This window comes from Natator depressus, chromosome 1 (assembly GCF_965152275.1).
Source record: "Natator depressus isolate rNatDep1 chromosome 1, rNatDep2.hap1, whole genome shotgun sequence".
In the NCBI taxonomy this organism is placed as follows: domain Eukaryota; kingdom Metazoa; phylum Chordata; order Testudines; family Cheloniidae; genus Natator; species Natator depressus.
In genome coordinates, this window is record NC_134234.1 from 302,175,489 (window position 1) to 302,201,844 (window position 26,356).

The 26,356-nt window shown below is 47.2% G+C and overlaps 1 protein-coding gene across 1 annotated transcript in view; it reads left to right on the forward strand.

Moving 5' to 3' along the window:
• The window catches only part of CFTR (CF transmembrane conductance regulator), a 139,280-nt gene that overhangs the window by 37,831 nt on the left and 75,093 nt on the right, over nucleotides 1-26,356 (forward strand). The window lies entirely within an intron of this gene.

The window sequence follows — 26,356 nt, forward strand, 5'->3', positions numbered from 1 at the left end:
ATTGACAGTAAGGTCTGATGCTTCTTACCAAAGTTTCTACCTACTTTGATTGTTAAAAGCCAAACAATCATATTTTAAATTCATTTATTCTTTCAGAATAGATCTAATTACCAAAATGTCTTTATAGAAAATGGAATTAACAACCTTTACGTACGATTAAAAATAGCCAGAAATTTCAGAACAGCTGTTTATTGAATGAGAAAAAATGCTTCAGGATGAGGAGTATGGTAATAGGGGAGCCTCTAGAACTGTATGAAAGATCCCAGGAACTGTGTGAAAGGTTTAGAATCTCAGAGCTACTCAAAATTAGGAAGAGTGATACTGCTACTTATGGGCTTAGTCTATTAACAGGGAGTTTCCAGGGTGGGACACTACATGAGTTTTGTGAAACACCAAGCAAACCAGCTGTGGAGCCCCTGTGACCAGATTTTGAAGGTTCTGATACACATAACCTACACAAACAGAACCCAGCAAGGTTGGCTCAGGTGAGTTCTCCCAGCGCTGTGGTTTAGAGATGGTCAACAATTTTCATTCAAAAATCTTTTTTCAGTGAAAAGTTTTCATAGAAACAGAAATCTCCATGGAGATTTCTGAAAAATTGAGGATTTAATTGAAAAACCCCAAGCCCTAAAAACTATTCTTTCCTCAGCTGAAAATAGAAAATATTTAAGCAAAAAACCTGGAAAATTTAGATAATTTTTTGCCGAAACAAAAATTGTATGTTCATCAACATTTTTAAACAACAAAATTTTTTAAAAACAGCTTTACTATTTTTTAACTCTTATAAAACTATTTACTGAGGAAAGCGTCTGCATGAGGTGCTCAGTTTTGCTATTTTTCCACACCAAAACTGTCGTTGATTTCAATGGAGAGTTATGGGCCAGATTTTAAAGGCCTCAGCACCCACCACTCTTCTTGACCTCATGGTCAGATTTTCAAAAGAGCTCAGTATTCAGCGTGCTGAGGTCTTCTAAAAATCTGACTCTGTGCATGTAAACTACTGCAGGATCAAGCTCCTATTTAACATCCAGTTCGTAACTGATACATTGAGGTGGGCTCCATGGGTACTGTATGTTTCTTGCTGCTGTCAGATCATGGTTCCAGACAAGTGTTTTTATCACACAGTGAAACACAAAAGTGTATTTTGTAAAGATGTATTGCACTAGAGCTTGTCTGTATTTATTCCACCCAGCTTCTAATATCTTCTTATTCACCCAGCCTTGTCACAAGACAGGGCTCTTGTTTTCATCTATATATTAAAGACAACAGATATTTAAACTAGCTTAGCAAAGTCTTTCTTTAGGTCATACAGTGAAAGTTATTTTCTTTTAGATCCATTCAAGCAAGAAAACAATAGATGGTTTGTTTTAAGATAAGAGGAGGTTACTGTACTTTATCGCTATGCAGGGTACAATTAAATAATAAAGTTTTTTTTAATATGTTTAAGGCCTTACTGTGTATGCCACTGATACTCAAAGAACAGCCTGAGTTTTGATTAGCAGTTTGACAGGAAATTTATTAAGACTTTCTGAAGAAGAGGTCCTGGCTTTGTTCCATGCTAGGCCTTCTGCCACAGACTGCTGCATGAGTCCAGTCTTATAGCTATTGTCAACAACACAGATCCAAGAACCAGCCTGTTGCAGCCATTCCAAATTCTATTTTTGCTCTAAGGGCCACGCTGTGCATCCCCTGCAATAAGACAGGAAATTCCTAGAATGATGGGAAGGTTAACAATATTGGTCAGCCTCATGACTGCTGACTGCTCTGTCCATCCCGTGGGTGCCAACTGCTGAATCTGACCCATATCTTTTAGGTATTTAAGCCTCTAGAGCTAGTGCCAGTGAGGTGAGCAGCTGGTTAGCATAAGAAAAAGTGTTATTAAATAGTTCCCGACAGTAGTTCAAGGCACTGCCTTGAGGGTAAAAAAGAATGAACAGATATCTTCATAATGGCAGGAGGAAGTTTTGGTACATGTGGACTCTGAACAAGCTAGTATTACACTATGACCAGGGAGAAATCCAGCAAGAACCCTTCCCTCACACGGTGTCCTAGTGTCATCAGTCATCTCTTCAGTCCTTCTAGCTTCTACAAAGTTTCTGAGGAAACACTGTAGAGAAGATTAAAAAATGCTGAAAACCAAATGTTAATTCCCTACCTACAGCCTCTGGTAAATCTTTTAGAACTCAATTGTGTGCTTAAGGCAGAGCCCTGCTCTTGGTGGGGTTGGTGTGGATCACCAGGAAGTTTCTGCCTGTGCTCCGTCATACCCCTTTATGAATGACCATATACTCCACCTGACTGAGTGAAGGGGCCGCAATTGTTTCTGGCTTTTACATAGGCTATGCAAAAGGGCTTGGAGGTGGTGGTGGTGGAAGAAAACTCATCTCCTCGCTGCACATCTGCAGAAGGGCCAGTCTGAAGGCTTGTCTGCCTGGGAAGATAGCATGCAGCAAGGGAGGGTGTGAATCTAGAGCATACCTGCTGTCCATGCCCTAACTCACTGTGTGAACACTGCCACAGCGCAGTGAAAGTCCCAGACTGCAGCTTAGCATACTGTACTTGGAAGCATCAGTGTGCTAAGTCATACACCAGGACTTTCAAAGCACTGTCGCATGTCCATATGGTGAGTTAGTTACTGATGTGCTGTAAATTCACACTCTGGAGTGCTTGTTAACTTGCCATGTAGATAAGCCTTCAACTACAGTTAAATGAGATTCTACCCCAAATTCATGTTCTCATTGACACAACACTCTTGGGGAGGAAAAAAGCCCTTTCCTGTATTTGATACAGAGGACTGGAACAATACAACTTGTTCCAGCTCCAAGCAGCAATGTAGATGTGGAATGATCCCTCTCCTATCTCCATCATGTCCAGACCTCTAAAGAAAGTAGCATGATGGAGTGCACATTTAAGATCCACATCAGCTTGTTCCAGACAGAAAGTTAAGTGACTGCTCAATAGAGTCATTTTTCTTCTTCTTTCCCATCCCCCCCACCTAAACATGCACTAATTTATGTCTCTGATCATTTCATTTAAGTAAATAGTATTGTAAGTGCAGAATTTGGTCCTTGGCAGGCACCTGTTAGTGCATGGTACTTAATTATTTCAGTGAGAACCTAAGGTGCTCAGCACCCTGTTGGTTTCAGGTCTTTGTTTTGGGTTTGATAGGTTTGATTTTTCATACAATAACAGAAATTGCTTTGGCATTATTTTGCCTTATTTTAAGAAAAGGTTTAAAAATACTGACCCTAATTATTAGGACAGATCACAATTAAAGTAAAAAAATCTCTGTGCATGAACATTAAGAAAAAGACAGTACTACATTTACTCTTCATATCTCTTTTGACTGGCATTTAACCTGTTTTCTAAGAATTTATCACTTACAACCATTTGAGGAATTACTGAAAACGTGTGCAGTAACTTTATCTCAAAAGTAATTATGCATAGATGGAAAATGCAAGCAAATAGTTCACATAGCTTTCCAATATTTGAGCCTGTCCAAGAATAAAATGTTCACTGTATAGGATAGCAGGAATCTTTATTTTGAGGGTGGAGCATTTTGTTTGTTAGATTCTGAATTAGTGCTTATGAAGTAAAAGAAGTTCCATCTGGTAGTACCTGTTGCACAAAAGTGTTTCTTGATAGAACAAATGAGCATTTAGATTGTTTCTTAAAAAAAAAAAAAGCATTCCTGCTGCTTTATTATTATTTGCTGTTTGCGTTCCAGAAGGCCATAGACAAAGAGTACACATCTATTGTAAAAGACAGTCCCTACTCTAAAACTCTTGGAAAGCTTTCAATTAAAGTTATAGAAAAGCAATGAGAAAAAAGTGACTTATTTTTTCCAGTGAGCTCCCGCAAGGCCATAAGAATTCAGAACCCTAGAAAAGGACAATATCTATTCTAAAGAACTCTGACTGAATATACTGGCCTGATAATTTGGCAATGTATGTTTGTATGGCCTCTAGCATAACAGGATCCTGGTCTATGAATGAGGCCCCCAGGTGCTACCATTGTACAAATAAAATAAATAAGTTGGGTAGGAATTACACTCTTGCAGAATCATGCAAAATACAGGCCAATATTTGTTAAGGCTGGTTCTGTACAGACTAAGATAATTTTGTAATAAAATTGGTTTATAAACTACTTAGCATACACATCAGTGATTTTTTTCCCTTGTGGTAATATCACCTACTGGTGTGGTGCCCTCAGGACTAGAGGAGCTTAAGAAAACTGCATGGGGCATTGCCTGTCAGCATGCCTAAGATTTGCTTAACTTGTGTATGCTTATGTCTTAAAGTTATTTGTAGTAGTTTGTTTGATAAGATTAAGATAGTTCAAAGCACCACCATTAATGGAATTAGAACGAAAGTATATGATTTTTATATTTGATAGTGGGATGTATCAGGTGAGCAGCAGTTGTTCGTAGTACCAGTTGCCAAGCTCTTGATTTCCACCTGACCGGGGTACTTGGGCTATTAAAAATATAAAAACCTAAACCTCAGTTCAGCTTTTAAACTGAGACTTCCAAAGGCTTCTTATGGCCTGATTTCTAAATGACCTTAAATAAAAAGTAATGCCTTTGGTCCGTGGAAGTTTGAGTCAATCAAGAAGAAAGCTTTTCCAGCTAGCATTGTCCCTCCCCAACAGGAGTCTAGTTTCTAGTGCAAGCTGGCCCCGACTCCTCATAGCACATCCCTCATAGTGTTCTTGGGGATTTATGGAACTGGTCACAGCTGATACAGCCCTACTACCCTGACATGTCCTACCCCTTTATGGGTGGAGGGACTGGTAACATCTCTGGCAGCACAATGCTCAATAATTCTATGCTCAGTGCTAATTCAGTGGAGAAAATGCCATTTATTTAGGCTTGGCACAATTTGATTTTTTTTTAAAATAATTTCAACTGATAAAAATATAAACTTAAAAATAAACATTTACATTATCTATTCAAATTTTCACAGCTGCAGGAAATTATGGGACAGGATCAGAAAATTATTTAATGACAGTAAATGTTGAGATTCAAAAAGCTAAAGCTTTGTAAGCATTACAACACAAACTGTCAACATCACATGTCAAAATATACAAAGTAAATATCCTTAAAATCAAACTCTAATAAGTTCTCAGTTATCATTTCTTACTTTCCTTGTCTGTATATTTTGATTATCCTTGATGGAAAAATTTTTTGGTGAGTTTGTGTGTGTACAGTGAAATCAACTTTTAACCACATTTACTGATAAAAATCTAATCCTTCCAAGCCTACATTTACCAACTCACCAACATTTCTAAAACAGGGCTAGTTCCTGACAGGGCTACATCCTGGCTTTAAGGTCCTGGACATTGTATGGGGCAAATCCCAGCAGGAGCTCCCACAAGTAGGCAGGATTGCTGAGGGAAAATAAGCAAGAGTAGGCCCTGAAGTATACTCTCCCCTGCACCAGCATATCTCAAGTAAGGGAGGACATGTCGATTACCTCAGTATTTCCCCTTCCACTTTAGGGAGGACAGCATCAGGGCAATGCTAGTGCGGAATAGTTCTTCTGTGAAATGAGTATAATTGTAACGAGTAGCTTCCTACGGGGGCTCAACAGGATGTTTTCCTTTAACTAATGAAACAATGCAAAATGACTGCCAGTTACTTTGAGATTTAAAATGATTTGTGATCCTTTCAGAGCTAACCAGCCATGAAACAGGTGGCCAGATGAAGATCACTAGTTCTAGTGAAGGCTCATCAAGGAACAGTTGGGCCTTGTAGGATGTGGAAGTGTTAGATAACAAATGTTAACAGCCTAGTGTAGACAAGGCGGTGTGCTTTTAACACATGTTAAACTGGTAGAGTTAAAGCCTTAGGACATTTGAAGTGAGAGGCCCTACATTTAAAGTTCATTAGTTCTTACTTTGGTAAGAAAAATAAAATGAACCTGAGAAAGAGATGGAGTTCTCAGAGTCAAGACAGCAGGAATGTAAACTGTCATTTTCCCTGTTAAAAAACCAACAATCAACTTATCACTTTTTAAAAGAGTGTAATAATTCACCAATTCAGGAGCCCATACTCGTCTTACCATCACTCTTCAATTTTTAGTTTTAAACTATTTGAAAGAGAATGAAAATATTCTTTTGCCATGATGTCAATCCATTCTGTCTCTGCACAGGTGGTGAATGCGTCACGCAAATCTGTAAACACAAATTGCAACCTTCTGAGATCCTAAGAGGCTGACACCCTTAAAGTAAATAAACTACCTGGTTTGAGAGCTCTTAGCTGCCCACAAAGATAATGTTTAACAGTTGTGACAAAGTTCCGAGCCTGTAATTGTGGGTCCCACACTTCCTGGTGGATCCAGGGGCCTCAGAAACTCACTAAGGCCCCAATGTGACCTTCCTTTCACAGTGTAGTGGCCAGAGTCACAGCCTAGTGGCCAGAGTCACATCCTAGTGAGTTACTGGCCTGTGATGAAAGTATGGGAGATGGAAAGGGGAAATACCCCACAGTCTTTGTTACTCCGTAGAGCTCAGTAGGCACACTTCACCCTCCTGAATGGACCGAGTCTTGCTGCCCCTCTCAAGGGGATCTCTGTAGAGTGTGTGTGTTGGGGGAACCCAGGCCCACCCTCTACTCTGGGTTCCAGCCCAGGGACCCTAAGGATAGCAGCTGTTGGTGGATTTCCCTCCACCGCTAACTGCCGCTTTGATTCCCTGGGCCGCTTCCTCCATGGTCCCCTCTTCCTAGCTTCACCTTTACCCTCAGGATACAGCAATACTTCCTCCTCCAGCTCCTTTCACCTGGGCTCTCTCTCGAGGGAACTGGAAAGGAGAGCTTTTAAGCAGTCTGAGTGAGACCTTGATTAGTTCCACCTGTCTCCATTAGCCTAATGACCTTAATTGGCATCAGGTGTCTTGATTGGCCTGGAGTAGCCTTTGTTTGGCTATCCAGGGAACAGGGACCTGCTCATTCTGAGGCTGATATATCTGCCTTCCACCACTCTCTTATATCCTTCTGGTCTGACTCCGTCACATATCCCTCCCCCCTGCTCAACACCAAGGGGTTGGGCAACTTGGATTGTCATGCAATGCACCTGTGACAGGCTGTCTGTGTTGCCGTGGCGACTTCCGGCTCTGTGCTGTATGCGGAACTGGAAGGGTTGGAGGGATAAGAACCATCTGGTCACCCTCACATTTTTCTCCTTATTCCGTTGCATCCACTGAAGAGGGGCATGGTCGGTCATGAGGATAAACTGCCTTCCTAACAGGTAATATCGCAGTGTTTCCATGGCCCACTTAATGGCAAGGTATTCCCTCTTGACCACCGCATACTTCTGTTCCCTTGGGAGGAGTTTCCTACTAAGATAGAGGATTGGGTGTTCTTCTTCTCCAATCATCTGGGATAGGACAGCTCCTAGTCCTACTTCGGATGCGTCTGTCTGCAAGATGAACTTCTTAGTGAAGTCTGGGGCTATAAGTACAGGGCCACTGCAAAGGGCTGTCTGCAGATCTGTAAATGCCCTCTCTGCTGTGTCTGTCCATTGTACCATCTCAGGTCCCCGAGCTTTTATTAGGTCTGTCAGTGCACTTGCCCTGGTGGCAAAATGGGAAATAAAGCTTCAATAGTACCCCACTACCCCCAAAAATGCCTGGACTTGTTTCTTGTGAACCGGTTGGGGCCAGTTTTGGATGGCCTCTAGTTTACTATGCCTTGCTCCACAATGTAGCCCAGATATCTAGCCTTTGTTAATCCTATGGAACACTTAGCAGGGTTTGCAGTAAGGCCAGTGTGCCTTAGGGTATCTAGGACAGCTTCCACCTTTTCCAGGTGGGTTTCCCAGTCTGAGGTATGAATAACCACATCATCCAGGTAGGCAGCAGCATAACTGGCATGGGGGCGCAATAGCTTTTCCATGAGGTGCTGAAAGATAGCTGGGGCCCCATGCAGACCTAACGGGGGGACTGTATATTGAAAAAGACCCTCTGGGGTGGAGAAAGCGGTCTTCTCCTTTGCGTCTTCAGCAAGGGGGATCTGCCAATACCCTTTAGTTAAGTCTAGAGTGGTCAGGAACCGGGTATTTGCTAGTCAGTCCACTAACTCGTCTATCCGGGGTATAGGATATGCATTGAACTGGGACACCTCATTCAGCCAACGGAAGTCATTGCAAAACCTTGTGGAGCCATCTGGTTTGGGTACTAGCACGATCGGGCTAGACCACTGACTGTGGGACTCTTCAATTACCCCTAACTCCAACATTTTCTTTACTTCTGCTCTGATTTCTTCTCTTTTGGCCGCTGGCACCCGGTAAGGCCTCATTGTTACCTTGGCCCCAGGGTGTGTAATGATGTGGTGCTATGTCTCAGTTGTTCGACCTGGCCGAGATGAGAATACACCTTGGTTCCGGTTGATCTCGACTACCTCCTCTCTTTGGGCTGGTGTTAAATCAGGAGACACCTTCACCTGTTTGGGGTTTTTGTTCTTCTGCAGTGGTTCCTTTTGGGCAATTACACATGCTTCTTGGGTACACCAGGGTTTTACAAGGTTGATGTGGTACACTTGTTCTTGTTTTCTACATCCTGGTTGTCATACCTTATAATTTACCTCTCCTATAGATTCAACTGTTTCATAGGGGCCCCTGCCACTGGGCCAAGAGTTTACTCTCTGCCGTGGGTACTAACACCATTACTCAGTCTCCGGGTTGGAAATGCTGAACCTTTGCTTGGCGGTTGTAGTGAGTTTGTTGGGCTTTTTGGGCCTTCTCCACGTGCTCCTGCACTATAGGAGTGACTCGGGTTATGCGGTCTCTCATTTGCAATACATGCTCAACTATATTCTTCTGTGTATTGGGCTCCTCTTCCAAGATCTCCCTAGCTATATCTAGTATGGCCTGGGGGTGGCTGCCATATAATAGCTCAAAGGGAGAGAATCCAGTGGAGGCTTGAGGAACTTCATGGATGACGAACATAAGGTAGGGCAACAGGGTATCCCAGTCTTTTCCATCGCTACTTACCACCTTTTTGATCATGGCCTTGAGGGTCCGGCTGAATCTCTCTACCAGGCCGTCAGTCTGCGGGTGGTAAACCGAGGTTCACAGAGTCTGGACATGGAGCAGAGAGCAGAGGTCCTTCATCAGCTTGGACATGAAAGGCGTTTCTTGATCCGTTAGAATTTCTTTCAGTAGCCCTACTTGGGCAAAAATTTCCACCAGCGCCTTCGCTATGGACTTGGAGGCTGTATTTCATAGGGGAATGGCCTCTGGATACCTGGTTGCACAGTCCAAGATGACAACCACATATTGGTGACCTCGAGTTGTCTTCTCTAGAGGCCCCACCAGGTCCATGGCCACCTGCTCAAAAGGGATATCGATGATTGGTAGGGGTACCAACAGGGCCCTTAGATGTGGGAGAGGGCTGTGCAACTGACATTTGGGGCAGGAGGCGCAGTACCGCCAGACATCCTCATGTACCCCCGGCCAAAAGAATCTGCGCAAGACCTGTGCCTGAGTCTTCTCTGGCCCCAAGTGTCCCCCAAAGAGGTGACTGTGGGCGAGACTTAATATTGCCCTCTGATGTTTTTGAGGTACCAGGAGCTGGTTTACCAATTGTTCCTGCATTTGTACCACCCGATACAGGAGGTTCTTCTTTATCATGAAATAGGGCGCTGGCCATTGGGCCTTTCCCTACACAGGCTCCCCATCTATCTCGGCCACCTCTTTTCTGACGTTATCATACCTGGGGTCTTCTGCCTGGTCTCGCTCAAAAGTCTCTCTTCCGGGACCTATCAACCCTAACTCTGAGGGACTGCTCTCCACCTCCTCGGTCAGTTTGTTGGTATTGGGGTTGGAACGAGACTCTGCTTCCTCCTCTTCCCCTCCAGGAGTCTCTTCCTCAGCTCCCTGTGCCTGTTGGCCTACCAGGTTCCCAAAGCCTTCGCTGCCCTCCTTTCCTTCTTGGTTTTTCTGCCCTTCCTGGGGGTGGGGAACAACTCTGGAGATAGTTCAGCAAAGAAGGGGGGGTGACTTTCTGTTTGGGATGACTCCTTCACTTAAGAGTCTTCTCCTCTGTCCCATCCCTCTGGCAGGAGCAAATTTCCAAATCCCGGAAAATCCCTTCCAATGAACACTGGGTATGGGAGTTTTGGGACCACCCCCGCTTTTACCCCAGTGATTGTTCCCTGGATTTCGATCCTTACTGGGATGACAGGATAATAATTAACAGTCCCATGTACACATGTTACTCCCATATGCTTGGCCTGTATTAACTGGCTGCATTTCACTAGTTTCCCTGAAATCAGGGTGACAGGGCTACCAGAGTCCGCGAGCGCCATAGTCTCTACCCCATTCAGTTTTACCGGTTTTGTATATTGGTGTGGGGTGGCTGCGACCTGTGTGAGGTTGATTAGGGTGCATGGGTCTGCCCAATCCCCCAGGTTACACTGCATGGGCTCCTCAATATTGGGACATTATGCAGCTAGGTGTCCCCATTCTCCACATGCATAACATCTATAAGGGGCTCTAGGTACTCCTTTGTCTCTGGGGTTAGGGCTCTTTGCCCCATGGTTCACCCCGCTCAGCCTATTCTCCCCTTTCTGGGTTCCTGGCTGTTCTGTGGCCACTATTCTCTTCTACCTGGGGCTCCCCGAGTGCTTGGTTATCTGACCTTCTGGGGTCGGGCCTGGATACTTGTTTCGGGAGGGGGCTTCTCTAGGTAGTCGGGACTGCTCAAGGGCCGCTATCCATCTCTCCACCAACGTGATCACCCCGTTGTAGGTGGCAGGGTCGTTCTGGCCCACCCATGCACAAAGATCTGGAGGCAATCCCCTCATATAGCGGTCTATTACCAAAGTTTCCAACATTTCCTCTGGGTTGCATGCCTCGGGTCATAACCATTTTCATGTGAGGTGGATGAGGTCGAACAATTGGGACCTCGGAGGCTTGCCATCCTGGTATCTCCACTCGTATCTCTGGGACCATACTGCAGTCATTACCCCTGATCGCACTAGGATCTCCACTTTCAGCTGAGAGTAGTCACAGGCAGCTTCAGTGGGCATGTCATGATAGGCTTTCTGAGCTTCTTCACATAAGGGAGCAAGGTTGCTGGCCCACTGGTCCTGGGGCCATGCCTCTCACAAGGTGGTCCTCTCAAAGGAGAAAAGATATGCGTCTATTTCATAATTGGCTGTCATCTTTTGTAGACAACCAGCAGCCCTCCATACTCGTGACTCTTCAGACCCTTGGTTTTTGGCAGTGAGGGCTTTCAGGTGGTCTACCACCCCCTGTAAAAGGGCTCGATCCTGGGAGGCCTGCCCTATCAATAATTGGTTAGTCTCTTGTTGTAGCTGCGTGGATTCTTGTTGTGCCATCGCATGGACTAAGGTGGCTTCCTGCTGGGCTGCAGTGGCATGTATCAGTGCTTTTATTACATCGTCCATTGCAGTGAGGACACCTAAACCCCATGCACTTTTTTTTTTTAATTCTCCCCTTTTTCCGCTGTGCGGTGAATGATAAGCCAACAATCCCACCCCCACACCAGTTGTGACAAAGTTCTGAGCCTGTAATTGTGGGTCCCGCACTTCCTGGCAGATCCAGGGGCCTCAGAAACTTACTAAGGCCCCAGTGTGACCTTCCTTTCACAGTGTAGTGGCCAGAGTCACAGCCTATTGAGTTACTTTCATCACAGGCCAGTATGGGAGATGGAGAGGGGAAATACCCCACAGTCTTTGTTGCTCCGTAGAGTTCGGTAGACACGGTTCACCCTCCTGAATGGACCAAGTCTTGCTTCCCCTCTCAAGGGGATCTTTGTAGAGTGTGTGTGTGGGGGGAACCTGGGCCCGCCCTCTATTCCGGGTTCCAGCCCAGGGACCCTAAGGATAGCAGCTGTTGGTGGATTTCCCTCCACTGCTAAATGCTGCTTTGATTCCCTGGGGCACTTCCCCTGTGGTCCCCTCTTCCTAGCTTCACCTTTACCTCAGGATACAGCAATGCTTCCTCCTCCAGCTCCTTTCACCTGGGCTCTCTCTCAAGGGAACTGGAAAGGAGAGCTTTTAAGCAGTCTGAGTGAGACCTTGATTGGTTCCACCTGTCTCCATTAGCCTAATGACCTTAATTGGTTAATTTCCATCAGGTGTCTTGATTGGCCTGGAGTAGCCTTTGTTTGGCTATCCAGGGAACAGGGACCTGCTCATTCTGAGGCTGATATACCTGCCTTCCACCACTCTCTTATATCCTTCTGGTCTGACTGTCATACAATGCATACAAACAAAGGCTGTGTTTCATGTGAAATCAAATAATAAAAAGAAAGACAGATCCTACCTTTCGTTGGGTTGGGTCACAGAGGATGGAGGCTGATAGGATATCAGAGTCAGATTCCAAGCCAGAAGGGATCGTTGTGATCACCTAGTCAGAACACCTGCATGAGGAGCATCTTCTCCATTCCTCGTGTGCAATCGGTATGTTTTGTTCCTTGGAGCTTAAAGAAATTCTAGGAGAGAGGGCAAACAAACATGCTAGCCTGTGCACCACATTCCTAAGGGTATGGGATCCGCTGGCTAGGGTTAAGATTCAGCCACCAGCTGGCTAGTTCATACTTTGCCATGAGTAGAGTGTGCTATAGAGGGGTGCAAATTCAAAGTTTAGAGGAGCAGCAAAATGCATCCCACCACATATCCTCCTTAATCTTAAGGAAGCTTACTGGCTGGCAGAATTCTTGCAGCAGAGGACACATCTACCAGCATCTCTGCTTCACCTTGCAGAATTTGCCTTGAATACAAATAATCTACAAGTGGGTCATATGCTGCATATTCTGAACAGTTAAGATTACCTGTGGCAGAATACTAATGCACAAAACACTAAAATACATAAATAAATAAAATGGGTACCTAGAATATCAATAGAAGATCATTGAGTAGGAGTTGGGAGGCTGATATTACCTCTGTATTCTGCATTAGTGTGTCCAGTTCTGGTGTGCACACTTCAAAAAGGGTGTTCACAAACTGGAAAGGGTTCAGAAGAGGGCTACAAGAATTATTCAATGTCTGGAAGACATGCCTTACAATGAGAGAGTTAAGAAACTATCTATTTAGATCAGTGGTCCCCAAACTGTGGGGCATGGAGGAATCTTTGCGAGGGTGTGGTGGGGCCCAGGCCAGCCTCCCTCCCCCGGGCCACTCCCAGCTGTGGCCCTACTCTCAGCTGTGGCCCCAGCTGCTGCTCCCAGCCTCTGGCCCTCTTCCCAGCCCCAGTGGGGCCCAGAAAGATTACATTACGGGCTAAGGTGAGGGTGCAACATTAAAAGTTTGGGGACCACTGATTTAGATAAACCAAGAGAAGATTAAGAAGTGGTTTGGTCACAATCTACAAGTATCTACACGGGGAAGAGATTTCTGATAGTAGATGGCTCTTTAATCTAGCAAAACAAACAAAAAGGCAAAAGATGATCTAGTAGTTGGTGATGAAGCTAGACAAATTCAGGATAGAAATAAGGTGCACATTTTTAACAGTGAGGATAATTAACAATTGGAAAAAGCCATCTGTGGGCGTGGTGGATTCTCCTTCACTTGGTGTCTTTAAATCAAGACTGGATATCCTTCTAAAAATAAATGCTCTAGCTCAAACAAGTTATACGGTTGATATAGAATTTACTGGGTGAAATTTTATGACCCTTCTGACTTTAAAACCTATTAACTTTAACTTCCTTCCACTCCCTTCCCCATTTTATTTTATTTCAGCCTTGTTATATACATTTACAATTACAGCTTGCTGATTTTGCAGAAAGCACAAAACTGCACTTTCCCCCTGGTCATTAAACCATAAGCAGTCTTTAAAATTAAATGGATCTGAACAAACCCCAAATTTTGAGGCTGTTCAACTCCAGAATGAAACCTCACCATTCAGGCTAATGTCTGCTTCTCAGCATTTCTGCTATAGACTTAGTAAGTAATAATTCTGAATGCTTCAAATTTGTGTGTGTTCAACTTGGGACATGTTAAAGGGGCCTGATTTTTAGAAAGTCCTGAGCATTTCCGTAGGGAAAATCAGGTCCTTTGAGGTGTCTCAAAGTCACCAGTCACTTAAAAAAATTGGTCTCCTATTCAAATAAAAAAGTCTCTTGTGCTCCCTAAATCCTGCTGCTCATTAGATTTGTGTAAAATTATTCACAGAAAGTTCATGATCCCAATCCAGGAGTTCTGTTTCACAAGAGTTCATGACATTTAGCTGGAGTTTCAGGTCCACCCAAAACTCAAGCAAATGCTGGCAAAATTCACCCATTCCCTAATGAACTTTTCCTTTGGCAGAAGATTTTTAAAGCAAGAAATGGTGAGTATGTTCAATTTATAGACAGCACAGTCAGGCTAAGGGAATTAAGTCTGATTCAAGAAGTGACAGAGAAGATAGGACAGCATCCAAGATAGTCTGCTCAGAAACTCGTACCTTACACAAGGAAGGAGGGTGGGGAAGACTGACTAGAGTACAAAAAGCATTTAACCAAATAATATCAGCATGGAATACTACAAAGTGGAGCACTCAGATTTATTTTATTGCTAAGCAAGAAGTGTTTTATGCTCAAACTTTCACAGGTTATCACAACCTTGAGATAAACTTTACAAAGTCGGTATATTCCTGTCTTTTGAGTCAGTGTTTCTCCTCACCCACACTTATGAAACAAGATCCTCCCCTGTGTTGGAGCAGCTGCCTACCATGCCACTGGTGCAAAGCTATCCTCTGCCCAGCAGATCCAACCCATAGAGAGCTCATCTGCATAAGGTGATCCTCCACTGACCTTCTAGGACCTTCAGGCCATTGACAGGCAGCTCAAGTTACAGTAGCCAATTTGCACCAGGGAACCAGACTGGTGCAGAATGACCCAGGCTTGAAAGAGTGCAAACATGACTTAAACCCACTGGAATAGATTGGGCCTATTTTATAGCACCCTCTTCCTTTTGGACCAAGCGTTATTCTACTGAGTCATCTCACTCCCTGGGCTAATCCTTGTCAGTTTCCCTGGATTCCTTGAGACACACAATCTTCAGCTAGAGCAGTTTCTTTAACTGAGCCTTCTTAACAAACACAGTCCCATCTCACCCCACCCCCCAGACTCTTACTTCAAAATCTGTGTAAGCACAGCAGTCCCTTCCCCTGCCTCTCATACCACTAATTCCCACAGCAAGTTTTCCTGGCTCTTGCCTCAGCCCTCCATGGCTCCGCAGTGGTCTCCCCTCTTGTCTATCTGGTTTTCTGAAGCAGGTCCTTTCAGTAGTAGCTCCACTGGCAGTACACTGGACACAGCCCCAGGAACTTCCACAGCCCCTCTCCTCATTGCTGCTGCCCTCTTTTATAATGGCAGCTAAGTAATTCCATCTCTTTCCTCAGGTACAGGGGGTGACCTAATCAGGCAGCCAGGCCAGCTCCAGGCCTCTGACCCCAGATAAATGTTATCCCTTACTCCATCACACCCACCGGTGGATAGGTCCTGCTGAGTTGTGCTGAGCAGTTCTTGGCCACAGTGGAGGATCTGGCCTATTGTGTGTATTCTCTGCCTAATAAGAGGTGTCCTTATAGTTTCAAATCCACTGCAAGCCCATCTGCTTAGAGATGGGCTTCAGCTGCTCAGTTCCAACTGAGATCCAAAAGTGAAGGGGTATTAAATCTGGGGGTTTGTTTGGGCCACATCTCTATTTCTGTGAGATTTGAAAGGTTTATGTTCTTGCTGGAAATACAGAAGTAATCATGCGAGTGAGCAAATGGGTGAGGGAGTGTATTTTGCTTGTAACTAAAGAGAAAAATGATTAAATTGAGTGGAATGATGTTCTAGCTCCTTATTGAAATCCTTTGCTTCTATTTCAGCTCAAATATACTTACAGATTCCCTAGGGCATTTCACACAATGGGGCCTGCACTATGATTTGTAGTTGTTGGGAATGCTCTTGAGGCTTGCTGTGCAGAAAACAGATGGCAGAGAGAGAGAGAGAGGAAGACCACTTCCAAGAGGAAGGAGGGGGAATAAGAGAAGGGGAATATATTGGGTGGGGGCAGGGGAGAGAGAAGGCAGAGTGCGGAGAAGAGAACACAAAGGAAATTGGGGAGAGTGGATAGAGAAGTGAGAGTATGGGGTATTAGTGAGAATAAAGAGAGAGCAAGGGGAAGAGAGAAGAAGAGAAAGTGAAGAGATCTGCGGGGGTAGAGAAGGGAAGAGTGAAAGAAGCAGAGAAGAAGGAAGTCAAGAGTATTAGAGAGAGAAGGAGGAAGTGAGGGTGAACTAAAAAGAGCAGACACTGGATGGCTGAGATCTCTGCTCTGTTCTATCATTTGCAGGGTTATTTTAATTTAGGGGGGGGGTCCAAAAGTTGGCAACCCAAAGTGCAGACCATTCAACCCCTCCTCCCTTAATCACCCACAAATGTAACTGAAGTCACTGGGAACCATAGGGACTCTGTACTTCTGAATGATCAGGCTGCAGGTTTATCAATTTGGACACCCAGAAACGAATGTATCCAGTAGAACTGGATACTCCATAATTATTATACATTTATATGTTGTTCAGCATCAACAGGTTAAATTCATCCCTGATTTGACTCCACTTTCTTCAGTAAAGTTACACCAAGGATGAATATGGCCCAATACTATATATTTTTTGCAGTGACTAATGCATGTTCCAAACAACTAATGTGTGTCACATTTATTTTAATTTTTTGATTTGTATTTGCCATTGGTAGCTACCTCTAAATGGAAAAGTTGAGTAAGTAGGATCAATTTAGACAAAACATGAAATATTCTGCTGACTCCTTTGGAATCAAATTAATAAAACATTTGTTACCCGTGACACTCCCAGAGTAGTGCCCCCTGTCTATTCTGTGCTATAATCTCCTAAACTGGATTGGAGGGAAGATTTCTTTGGCAGTGTAACACAATAGGTGTCTCTGTTGAAAAATCTCTAATGGCACAAAATATTTTGGCAATGGCACAAAATGGTACCATATTATATTTTATGCACAAACAGGATGAAATCCTGACACCATTTAAGTCAGTGGATATGTCTACACTGCACACTGAGCTTGGGCTTTGATTCAGTTTTGAGCCCAAGCCTGTCTTTTGTCCCCACACAAATCCATCTGACTTGGATCAGCAAGCACTCTGGACTCTGGTCCTAGGATCTTCTGGTGCGTGGGTCAGAGCCCAAGTCCCCCTGGGACTCTGGTCCAAGCACTGTCATTTTGCAATGTGCACACAGCTCAAGATGCACACCTGAGTTAGAAGGTCTGCATAGTGACGATTGGATGTGTTAGCACAGCTGTGAGGCCCGAGTCTAGCAATTGTAAGCCCATGTTTACAATGCAATGTGGATGCTCAAGTGTGGGCTTGGGAACCCTGAGGGTATGTCTACACTGCAATAAAAATCCTGCAGCACCAAGTCTCAGAGTGCAGGTCACTGAACTCAGGCTCATGGTGCTTGGGCAGTGAGGCTAAAAATAGCAATGTGGGCAGTGAGGCTTGGGCTGAATCCCAGGCTCTAAGACCCATCTGTCTCCCCAGCAGAGCCCGGAGCCCAGGTTTCGGCGCAAGCCTGGACATCTACACTGCAATTTTTAACCTCACTGCCTGAGCCCATAAGCCCAAGTCAGATGACCCAGTGTGGACGTATCTTGAGTCCACAAGCCTGGGTCTCATGGACCCAGGTTTACAATGCAGTGGGGCCAGACTTTCACCCATCGTCTGTCATGGAAGTTCCTATAGATGCCACAGTTCTTTGGCTGGTCTCTACTGGAAGAACAGTAGCACTAGGAACCAGTAACTGTATTTCTGAATGGACTCAGTAGGAACTGGGGGAAAAAAATTCAGCTCAAATATCTAGATATATAAATACGCAAATATCTAATGGCACAGTGGAGAGACATAAAGGTTTTATCTGTAAGAGCAAGGGATGGATGCAGTATTCATGCACAGGCAGTGAAGCCCTCATTGAGCTAGGCAGAACATCCCAAATGAGTGCCTATAAAACTTGTATATCATGGCGCACTACCATGGATCCTCTCTAAATACCTCATACATTACAGATATACTATTTATGACAAGTTTTGAAATGTTTTAAAAGATGTTGGTGCTATTTTTCATATCTCTCTGCCTGTAAACTCAAGTGTGCATATTGTTTACAGGAGTTTGACTGTACAGGTCTCTATGAGGGAAGGAAATAATAATACCTCTCTCTTGTGTAGTGCTTTTCATCAGTAGATCTCAGAGTGCTTCACAGGAGGTGGTCAGTATCAGTATCCCCATTTTACAGATAGGGGAAGGAGGCCCAGGGAGGTGAAGTGACTTGCCCAAGGTCACCCAACAGGGCAACAGTATATCTAGGAATAGAATCCAGGTCTCCTGAGTCCCAGTCCAGTGCTCTATCCACTAGGCTGCACTGCCTCAACTTCAGAACATTCTATTACCCAAAATAACTTTTTCATAGAATCATAGAATATCAGGGTTGGAAGGGACCCCAGAAGGTCATCTAGTCCAACCCCCTGCTCGAAGCAGGACCAATTCCCAGTTAAATCATCCCAGCCAGGGCTTTAATCTGTCCCTGAACCAGGACTGAACAGTGTTGTTCATTCTATCCCTGAGGCCAGTGCTAATTTAAAAGGGAGGAGGAAGGAAATACTTTCCTGGCATGTTATTTTTCCATATATAAGTATCTTGATTTTTAAAGTCAGATATGTCCAAATCTTCTATGGTGGGAAGAGAAGGCTATTATTAAATTGAAAAACTGGGAGTCTCCCCTTTCCTGAGGTACCAGGCACCCAATTTCTAGGCCATGAGATGCGGGGCATTTAATCTGTCCCTGAACCAGGACTGAACAGTGTTGTTCATTCTATCCCTGAGGCCAGTGTTAATTTGAAAGGGAGGAGGAAGGAAATACTTTCCTGGCATGTTATTTTATTTATTTATTTTCATGCCTGTTGGAGATGTCTCAGTGGTTTGGAATGTTAGAAATTGTTCAGAGGAGAATGATGAATGGTCGCAGTCACAGGTAAGGTGATCAAAGGCACATTGTAAAGGGAGAACTGAGACTCCTGGCACAAAATTAATATCAAGAGGTGGGCTCAAGCCAGAATACTAGATCTAAACAGCTCTGAAATCTGGGGTTTTTAAAATCCAGGTCTGAATTTTGGGGAGTGACCCAGTCTCTATTAACAAGGGATAGTTTTTGGGTTGCAAGTGTATGAACTGGAGATTGATTTTCCCTAGCTGATCCCATTGCTGAAGTAAGAAGTCACATGCTGATTGATTTAATCAGTCAATATAATAAATATTCAGGCTGGTACCACAATGAGACTTAATCTTTCACCTTCTCCTCCCCCTCATTGTCCTTATAAGGAAAAGGTCAAGTCAAGTTTCTGAATGAAAAAAAAACTTTAAAACAGCAACAACAACCACAACCACCACGCTAGTCCCACTCATTCAGAATGCAATATGCATCAGCTTTCATGTTTCAGAAATAATAATGGCATAAAATGGAAAGAAAATGCCGCCCAAAGGTTTCAGTCTTGTACTAAAGAAAAAGCAAAGTCTCCTGGGTCCAGATTCTCCCATGTGCTCCACTCAAGATTCTGGCAATATGTGGCCAGTGGAGAATTCCCCTTGCAGAGGAGAACTTTCCAGTGGTGTAAAGCTAGTGGAGGTGGCGTCAACTACTGATGGGTGCAGGGTTCTCCCCAGTGTTAAGCTTCTCAACTCTAGAGCCAGACTGCGTAGGATCAGGGAGACACAAATAGATCCCTAGTCCTTCCCTCACCCCTGCCAATCATGGTAGGGAATTAAGCCCTTGTTTTATATTTGTTGAGTTTGTGTTTTTACCACTGACCATTCATCAATTCACTTAAATAAGAGATAGCCCAAGCTGTAAAGTTTGGATCCCAAACTCATTGCAAACCTCACCAAAGACAAGGGCTTTGGGGATCTAGAGTATTGGAACCACTGTGGCTATGAACTTCCCTGAATTTTGAGGTGTTCAGATCCAAAGTTTGGTTCATGGTCTTCTCTAACTATGACTGCAAACACACGTTCTTCTTCGAGTGATTGCTCATGTGTATTCTACAATAGGTGTGCGTGCTTGCCACGTGCACTGGTGCCGGAAGTTTTCCCCCTAGCAGTACCCGTAGGTACTGAGCGCCCCCCACCCTCAGTTCCTTGTTGCCGCCAGTGAAGGTGCATCAGAACTACTCTGCTCCAGCTTTGCTGTAGCTCATCCCCAGAACTGCTTGTTTGTGCAGTGTTAGTACCTGTAGTTAGTTAGCTGCTCAGTTAGTTCATTTAGTTACAGCACCTGGGCCGGGACATGCCCCGCGCCCCGGGTTTTAAGTCATGCGATTCTTGTAGGTGATCTATTCCAAGGAGTGACCCACATGCAGACCGTTTATGCTGTTTGGGAGAAACCCATATTAGCGATCGTTGCAAGATTTGCAAATCATTCAAACCTCGGACCAAGAGGGAAAGAGACATTAGGCTCCGGACCATTCTGATGGAGCCGGCGCTGACCCCAACTCCAGCGTGCCACTCCGAGCTGGCACCGGGCACCGCGGTGTCAGTGCGCGGCGACCTTCCGGAGCCTTCAACCAGTTGGCACCGCTCCCCATCCACTGGGCACAAGAAGGCAAAAAAGTTGCCTTCTTCACAGTGGCACAGAGGTAAACCCAGGGCAGAGGCTAGACCCATGTCGGACAGTCCTCGATCCCCTCTGGCCTCTAGGCCTCCGACTCATATAGAGCGGAGTAGCCCAGGCACTTCAGACCAGGCCTCCCCTGCTGTCCGGATGCCCTCCACACAAGAGGCCCTGCAGGCGGCCCGGGACATCATGTCCCTGCCAGTACAAGGAGTGCCGCCAATGTCAGTCCTGCGCTCCAGGGGCAAGCCACCGTTGGGATCTCTGCAGTCACCCCCGGCTCGGTACTGGTCTCGGTCCAGAGAACATTCACGACGTCATTCTCCGCCAGTGACCGTTCAGGGCAAAGTCCATGTGGATCATCCTCAACTCCCACCAGACTGTCTGGTTGGGTGCCATCCGACTGAGACTCTTGGCACCGCTCCACTTCAAGGAGTGAGTACCTATGAGACTGAGACAGACGTCACCAGAGGTCCTCGTGTCAGAGGGGTTACCGCAGCCGGTCACAGCCTGGATGTTGATGCCGTTCCCGCTCGGAATCCCACTCCAAGACCCCGCCAAGGCATCGCCTCCGCAGCCCCGGGCGTTGATCCCCAGCATCTCGCCATTGCGGGTCCACCCATTGGAGCTGATCCCAGAGCAGCTGCTACCGATGGTACCAGTCCTCCACGTTGAGATTGCGGTCCCGTGGTTGGCCCATGGAGGGATGTCGCTCATCGCTCCCGGCACTGCCGCTCCTCCCGGGACAGCAGCAGGTTGTTTGTCAGCCTGGCCTCCGCTCGTAGTCGTCCCTCCATGGGCCAGCCAGCCGGGCCGAGCAACCGGGCCCGCCGGTGCTGCAGCAAGTGTAGTGGCTCTGGGCCCCATGGCTGGCCCAGTGGTACCAGTGGGCTCTGTGGCCCCCAACGCAGCCCTGGTGGGGGCTCACTCAGTAGCCGGAGCCTCAGAGTCACCATTGGCCTCCCTTTCCAGACCTCCAAGGAAGGAGTTGGTGGGACGTACATCCCCAGCACCATGCCCGGAGACTGACCAAGTGCTGGGCCCTCCGGTGCCGGTGGACACCCAAAGTACCGCACTGGCCTTCTCGCCCTCCCTGGATGAGGTGATTACGGCCCTGCTCCCCTCAGTCCTGCAGGAGGACTTTAGGGCCCACCAGAAACTCTTTAAAAGGGTGGAATCAAGCCTCCACCTCCAGGCAGAGGAGATGGAGGAGACCTCGCACTCCCTGTTTAATGTACTGTCCCCGTTGGCACTGGGAAGGGTAGTCTTGCTTCTCCATGAAGGGGTGGAAAAAATTTCAAATGCCCTGTGGCAAACGCCGGCCTCGGCCCCCACCTCCAAGAGAGTGGAAGCAAATACTTTGTACCCAACAAGGGACATGAGTACTTATAAACCCACCTGGCGCCCAACTCCCTGGTGGTCAAGTCAGTCAACCACAGGGAATGGCAGGGCCATCCAGTCCGTACCCCGGAAAATAAAGATTCATGGAGGCTGGACTCTTTTGGAAGAAAAGTTTATTCGTCCTTGAGCTCCCAGTTACAAGTGACAAACCAGCAGGCTCTCCTGGGCCGGTATGAGTTCAATCTGTGGGGCTCCCTGCCCAAGTTCGAGGACTCCCTCCAGGAGCGTGATAGGAAGGAGTTCAAGGCGCTGGTGGAGGAGGTTAAAGCGGCTGCCATGGCAACCCTGCAAGTGGCTTCGGATGCGGCAGACACGGCTGTACAGTCCATGGCCTCCGTGGCGTCCATGAGAAGGGCGTCATGGCTCTTGCTGTCCGGGCTGTCCGGTGAGGCGCAGGCCGCCATGCAGGATCTCCCGTTTGACGGCAAAGCTCTGTTTGCAGAACAAACAGATACAAAGCTGCATGGTATAAAGAACTCTCGCACGACCCTCCAGACTCTGGGTCTCTATGTCCCGGCTCCGGCTAAATCTAAGTTTAAGCCACAGCAGACTCCCGCTCAGACCTCCACCCAAAATATGAGGCCGCCTATAAGAAGGCATGGGACTATAAAAGGTGCCCTCAGAGGCAGTTGAGGCCAGCCCTGCAACCTGGGTCCTCTAAGGGCAAACAGGCGGGGAAAAGGTGATTTTGACGGGACGCTCGGGGGCGCCCTGCCAGTCCTCCTCAGGGATCCACCCTCAATAAAGCTCCAGTTCAAAGGCAAGGGGTTCTACTCCCGCTATTTCCTTATCCCAAAGGCCAGAGGGGGACTCAGGCCCATCCTGGACCTGCGAGATCTGAACCAGTTCTTGGTAAAGCTCAAGTTCCGTATGGTCTCCCTGACCTCCATCATCCCCTCCCTGGATCCCGGGGACTGGTACACGCTGCCTTCGATCTGCAGGACACGTACTTCCACATTCACATATTCGAGGGGCACAGAAGCCTCCTCCATTTCATGGTGGGGCAGAATCACTACCAATTTACGGTCCTCCCATTTGGCCTGTCCACTGCCCCCAGGATATTTACAAAATGTATGTTGGTGGTAGCGGCCTACCTCAGGCGCCGGGGGGTGTCCAGATTTTTCCTTATCTTGACGATTGGCTGGTCAAGGGCAGCTCCAGGTCTCAGGTGAGGGATCACGCGTTAGTCCCAGTTCAATGTGTAAGCAGAGTCAGGATGAGCTCCACCCTGACATCTGGTGGTGAGGTGTGGCAAGTAGTGGAAAAGAACTTCAGGGACCGATATCATTTGCATAGGCACACCCACCCCACCTAGAATGAGGCCATAGCTGCCCAAATGGTCACTTTGGCTGTTGTGGGATCCCCAGTGTCTCTGTTATCGGGGCAGGAAGAATAAATTGTTATTACCCTGATTATGGGAACTGTGCTTGGAACTGTACTTGGCCTTTTGTTATGATGGAGGGACTCACCATCAACTAAGTAGCACTTGCTAGGCAAGGGACATGGGTTCCAAAACTCTGTGAATTGAGAGAGGCTTGAGACAGGTATTAGTACCTGGTGGTGTGGGCCCCTTTGTGAGGGCCTGAAACACCAGTTGCACCTCTGTCTCTCTCCACTGTGGAATGTCAGAGCTAATTTTGGGTCTGTTAAGAGTCTTGCTACAGGTACTGTGCTGAATTCACTTTGGCCTTATGGTGCACCAGCATTAAGACTCCCACTACTCTGAGCTGAAATCACTGAGCACTGTGTCAAGTAGTGGGGAGCCGGAAGATCGTGAGTGCAGTGGTGGAGCGGAGACGGCGGAGTGTTTGTGAGATGGTGAGCTGAGCTGTGCAGAGCGGAGCCCTGTGGGGCAGTCAGCTTCAGGTCATGTAAGGTGCCCCTTACCTCTTCCCCCCCCCCCCCACAGGCACATTTTTAGCCAGACTGGGGAGTAACGCTCTGCAGATGAACTTTTGAACTTTGGGGCTGGACTTTTTGGACTTTGAGTGATTTTTGGATTGCTGGACTCAAGAGACATTTGGATTCTGGGACTCAAGAATCCGAGGGAAAGGATGTGGCCCAATTTGCTGAGGTGGGTTTTTGCTCATGGTTTGGTTAATGAACACCAGTTGTGGTGTTTCCCCAATTTAGTGCTGATGTCGTTTACCTCATGTTATTAAAGATTCTCTGCTACACCGAGACTCTGTGCTTGCGAGAGGGGAAGTATTGCCTCTTTGAGGCGCCCAGGGAGTGTGTAAGATTTTCCCAGGTCACTGGGTGGGGGCTCGAGCCAGTTTTGCATTTGCTTTGATGAGAGGGAACCCCTTTGTACTGAACCCGGCCCTTGCTACTATCGACTTGGCCTGGCAGAAGGGTTACAAATGCATGGAGTTTATCGGGGCGCTCCTGGATGCCTCGTTGGCCACAGCTTCCCTCCCACCAGACAGGTTCAAGACCCTGAAGGGGCTCATTGACACAGGCACAAAGTTCCCAGTGACAACAGCCAGAGCATGCCTCCAGCTCTTGAGTCACATGTCGGCGTGCACGTACGTGGTCTGCCACACCAGACTTCGAATGAGGCCCCTCCAGCTCTGGCTGGCCTCGGAGTTCTCCCAGGCCAGGGACAGGATGGACAAGGTCCTCATCGTGCCCGACTTGGTGATCGCTTCCCTACGGTGGTGGTCCGCCCCAAGCAACATGCTCCAAGGGGTCCCATTCAGGGACAGGGCCCTGTCGCTGGAGCTGGTGTCCGAAGCATCGGACCTGGGTTGGGGGCTCATGTGGGGAATGTTTGGACCTACGGTCTGTGGTCATCTCAGGATCGGACCCCACACATAACGTCAAGGAGCTCAGGGCGGTACACCTTCCGCTCACACCTGGAGGGCAAGGTGGTCAGGGTCCTCACGGACAACATGGCCTCAATGTTCTATATCAACAGGCAAGGTGGGGCCCGGTCATCTGCTGCAAGCCCTGAGGCTGTGGGATTTCTGTATAGTCCATGGCATCTGCCTAAAGGCCTTCCATCTATCGGGTGCCTGGAACGCGCGGGCGGATCGCTTGAGCAGGGACTTCTCCTCTCAGCACGAGTGGTCTCTCCACCCGGAAGTGGCTCACCAACTTTTCCAAGTGTGGGGAACTCCCCAGGTTGACCTGTTTGCTACTCGGCAGAACTGGTACTGTCCCCGGTTCTGCTCCAGGGGGTGACTGGAATGGGGTGCTATCTTCAATGCCTTCCTCCTGTCCTGGTCAGGCCAGTTTTCTCTATGCCTTCCCCCCGTTCCCACTGATCAGCAAGGTCCTGGAAAAGGTAAAGGTGGACAAGGCCCGGGTCCTCCTGATTGTCCCAGCAAGGCCCAGGCAACATTGGTACGGGACCCTCACGGGCCTGGCGTTCCGCCTGGATCTGCTCTCCCAGGACCAGAGCCACCTCCTCCATCCCAACCTAGCGACTCTCTACCTCACGGCGTGGCTGCTTAATGGTTAGGTAGGGAGGAGAGAACGTGATCAGAAGGGGTCCAGCACATCGTCCTAGAAAGCAGGCGACCCTCCATGCACCATGTCTACTTGGCAAAGTGGTGCCGGTTCTCCAAATGGGTGGCTGAGCGGGGTCTCCCCGGTGGCTGCCCCAATCCATCTTATCCTGGACTACCTGCTCCACCTTATAGCCCAGGGCCTGGTGCCCTTGTCAGTCAGGGTGCACCTGGCAGCCACATCGGCCTTCCATCCGCCGGTGCAGGGGCACAGGGTATTCTCCCATGCTAGGACTGGCTGGTTCCTCAAGGGGTTGGACCATCTGTTCCTGTATGCCAGGCCCCCGGTCCCGCAGTGGAACCTGAACCTGGTGTTGACTCATCTCACGGGGCCCCTGTTTGAGCCGCTAGCCACGTGCGCCTGGTCCCACCTCTCATGGAAGGTGGCCTTCCTGGTCGTGATCATGTCAGCTAGGCGGGTCTCGGAGCTCAGGGCCCTGACCTCCAAGCTCCCATTCGCGGGGTTTAATAAGGGACAAGGTCCAGCTCCGCCCACACCCTGCATTCCTCCCGATGGTGGTCTCTGCCTTTCACATGGGTCAGGACATTTTTCTGCCCATCCTCTGCCCCAACCCCCACACATCCAGTGAGGAGCACTGTCTCCACATGCTCGATGTGTGACAGGCTCTGGCTTTCTACCTTGAGTGGACCAACCTGTTCAGAAAGTCCTTGCAACTTTTCATCGCCTCGGCTGAGCGCATGGGGGGTCAGTTGATCTCCACTTAGTGGCTTTCCAACTGGATCACTTCATGCATCCACACCTGTTATGAGCTGGCAGGTATCTCCCCGTCACCGATTGTGAAGGCGCACTCGATTCGGTCA